Source organism: Alligator sinensis, unplaced genomic scaffold (assembly GCF_000455745.1).
Source record: "Alligator sinensis unplaced genomic scaffold, ASM45574v1 scaffold1447_3, whole genome shotgun sequence".
Taxonomy (NCBI): domain Eukaryota; kingdom Metazoa; phylum Chordata; order Crocodylia; family Alligatoridae; genus Alligator; species Alligator sinensis.
The window spans coordinates 919,913-923,712 of NW_005842466.1; the positions used below are offsets into that span (position 1 = coordinate 919,913).

A 3,800-nucleotide genomic window follows, 5' to 3' on the forward strand; every position below is an offset into this window, starting at 1 on the left:
AGCGCCGCCAGGAGTGACCAGGAATAACGGTCACAAGCTGGCGGAGGGAAGGTTTAAGTTGGACATCAGGAGGCGCTACTTCACGGTCAGGGCGGCTAGGGGCTGGAACCAGCTTCCAAGTGAGGTGGTGCAGGCTCCCACCCTGGGGGTTTTTAAGAGGAGGTTAGATGACCATCTTGCTGGGGTCGTTTGACCCCCAGTACTCTTTCCTGCCATGGCAGGGGGTCGGACTAGATGATCTGCCCAGGTCCCTTCCGACCCTAGAAACTATGAAACTATGAAACTAAGCATATTTATTTGGACTAGCTTTGTTAATCTGTGGTATGTTTTTGGTTGTCAGTTTATTTCTAGCAGCAACACGGTTCATTTATATCATGGAACCTAATATGGGTAAATCATGGGGCTAACTAGACAGTATTTTGTACCTGTGGGGAGCTCCATAGGCTTTCATGGCAATGATTTAGCCTCAGAGAGAAAAGGACTCCAGTATTTTAAACTGTTCTTAACATTGCCTTCCTGCTACCATTATAGATGCTATATGATCTCTAGGACCTGACCCTTTTGGGGAGCAAAAAGGGGCTAAGCAGTGTGTGGCAAGGGTTTAGGTGGTGTTGTATGATCTCCAGGTGGGCTCAAGGTAGCATAATTGCTCTAGCACGGCAACTCATGCCCCTCCTTAACACAGGAACAATATTAAGGGGGAAAGGAGCATGCCTGATGTAGTGATCCACTCCAACAATTGCTAAATTCCATCTTAGGAAGCATTATTAGCCACCCACTGGTTACTCAAATTGTCCCCCAATGTAGCTGGCCCTCAAGAAGACCCCAGACTGCAATCTCATACCCCACAGAGTGCACCCTCAGCAAGCCTGCAGGTGACACCAAGCCGGGGGGAGTAACAGATATGCTGGAGGACAGGACTAGGATTCAGAGTGACCTAGACAAATTGGAGGATTGGGCCAAAAGGAATCTCATGAGTTTCAATAAGGACAAGTGCAAACTCCAGCACTTAGGATAGAACAATCCCTTGCACCAGTACAGGCTGGGGGGTTGACTGGCTGGGCAGCAGCTCTGCAGAAAAGGACCTGGAAGTTACAGTGTACAATAAGCTGAAAAGAAGCCAGTAGTATGTCCATGTTGCCAAGAAGGTTATCGGCATACTGGGCTATACTGGTAAGGGGGTTGCCATAAGGTCAAGGGAAGTGATTATTACCTTCTATTCAGCAATGTTGAGGCCACATTTGGAGTACTGTGTTCTGTGGGGCATGTGACTTCTGAGGAGAGGCTGAGGGGACTCGGCTTATTTAGTCTAGCGAAGAGAAGACTGAGAGGGGATTTAATAGCAGCCTTCAACTACCTGAAGATGGTTTGAAAGAGGATGGAGCTAGACCAGGGGTTGCCAACCGGGGCTACGTGTATCTTTGGGGGTACTTGGGACAGTCCCAGGGGATATGCACGGCAGCACAGGGAAGCGGTGTGTGGTGGCGGCGCAAAGTGGTGAATGGCGGCCCCTGCCGTTGCGACCAAGCTGCCCACTCTTGCCATTCACCACTGCGTGCCACTGCCAGCTTCATGTCTGGCCAGCCATAAGAACCCCCCACCCCCACCACTTGTGCGCTGGCCATCAGCACACCTCCCCCCACCTGGAAGGGGTACACTGCAGACGGGATACCCATCAGAAGGGGTACAACTCCTTAAAAAAGGTTGAAAACCCCTGAGCTAGACTGCTCTGAGTGGTAACAGATGACAGAACAAGGAGCAATAGTCTCAAGTTGCAGCAAGGGAACTTTAGATTAGATATTAGGAAGAATTTTCCACTAGGAGGGTAGTAAAAATGGAACAGGTTACCCAGAGAGACTGGAATCTCCATCCTTGGAGGTTTTTAAGACCCAGCTAGACAAAGCCTTGGCTGGGATGATCTAGTTGGGCAGGGCGTTGGACTACATGACCTCCCTTCCAACCCTAATTTTCTATGATTCTATGATTTCAAGCTCTTACCAGATGCATCCGTCACGATGAGCTCACTGTCATATATTCAATTTTAATGACGGTCAAGTAAGAATATGAGAGTAAAACAGGTTGACATGGAAGGAGTCTTATTTTCAGAGTGTTTGCACCACCTGTGTCTTCATATAAACTTGTGTGAATCAAAGCTCTTAAATGTAATCCAACTATTTGTATTTTCCATGAACCAGATTTGACAAACTGTCTGTCCCACTCTTCAAAATTAAATTTGTTTTTCTTCATCCCAGGCAAGATTTCAGGAGATAATTCTTGCATTTGATTCAAATTGCAACGTGTCCTGATTGTAAATGGTTTTAAATAAGGAACAAAGTTGCAAAGTGCCATTTCATAGAAAGGGCTTTAGTTGTCATCAGCTTATGAATGGATAGAATCATCTTCAAAATCCACATCTGTGAATAAACAGATATTTTGCACTGCTACGGAGACTAACTGCTTATAATAATGACTTAATTCTCATAAAAGCCTTACACATAAATAATTCCTGATTTCTTATCTAGTGTAATCACTACACTGTCTCTTTTCTCCCAAGCCCTAATTACAGAAGATGCTGTCTCTGGAATGCAACACAATTTCATCTCCTTCAACTTCAACAGGACCTGAGGGCACCTAGCACATCACATGCTTAAGCTCTCCAAAATATCTACATTGAAAATCCTGTGAACATACAAAAGTTTTGTAATAGACCATGAGGCTCCCATGAACCAAAGCACTTAGGCTTGTGATTAACGACAAATATATGGACAGTTCCCCTAGTCAACAGAACTAGTGGTGCGATTAAGTGTTCACTGAACTGTAGCGTGGCTCCATAGAATAAGGCCTAAGAAGCTTTGTAGTACACTGGACAAATTCCCTAAACTCTTTTATAGCAGAACTAAACCCTGTCTGCCTATAATGCTGACCCTGACTCTTCAAAATGCCTTGCACAGCCAGACACGCAACTGGACACTGAACATTTGGCAAAACAGGAAACATGGGGATGTGTGAGCCCCCAGACATCTAGTTTAGTAGCAAGAAAAAGAATATCTGAGTAGCAATCTGGGAAAGCACAGACTCTAAGTATGTGAGGCAGCAGCAGAAAGTTAGGAAAGGGAACCAGAAAGTAAACTAGGAGGAGCTACTCAAGGAATTGAGGGAAAGACCAGAGAAGAAATGTGTGTCAAAATAGTGTTTCCTGATGAAACACTAACAAAAAAGATAAAACACTAACAAAGTCAATATACATCTGAACAAATAAACCCCTAAACCACTGTGCTCAGGCTTTTAGCCCTGTGGGCTAGATGAATGGCATGGTGCCAGTCTGTGGGCCAGACTGGGTTCCATACCACTCACCATGCTGGGATTGGAGCCTGGATGCCCCACGCTGAGGTCCGCCCAGCTGGGATCAGGCTCTGGAGACCCTGCATAACCTTTGACTGGGTAGGATTAGGCTCCAGGGGCCTGTACCACCTCTGCTCAGCTAGGAGTGGGCTCCTGAGGCCCTGCACCACTGCCATGTGGTCAGGATCAGCCTCTGGGGGCCCACACTGCCCCCCATGTGCTTCCCTGCATACCCAACCTAGAATGTAGGACCATGTCCAATAGAGCTACCCAGGGATTTGTGGGAAGCCCTTCAGACTAGATGACATGGCACCGCAGGGCAGATCTGGTTCACAGGCTGAGGCTTGAGCACCCCTGCCCTAAACTATATCTAGTAACAGATGGAGAACAGGAACACTCATGAGGTGTCTTATAAATGATAATGTCTCCTTTAAAGTAGCTAGGAAAAATGTCGTGTA

The 3,800-nt window shown here is 46.5% G+C and overlaps 1 protein-coding gene across 1 annotated transcript in view; it reads right to left on the reverse strand.

The window, feature by feature from the left end:
- The window catches only part of LOC102373839 (inactive N-acetylated-alpha-linked acidic dipeptidase-like protein 2), a 315,106-nt gene that overhangs the window by 50,466 nt on the left and 260,840 nt on the right, over positions 1–3,800 (reverse strand). The window lies entirely within an intron of this gene.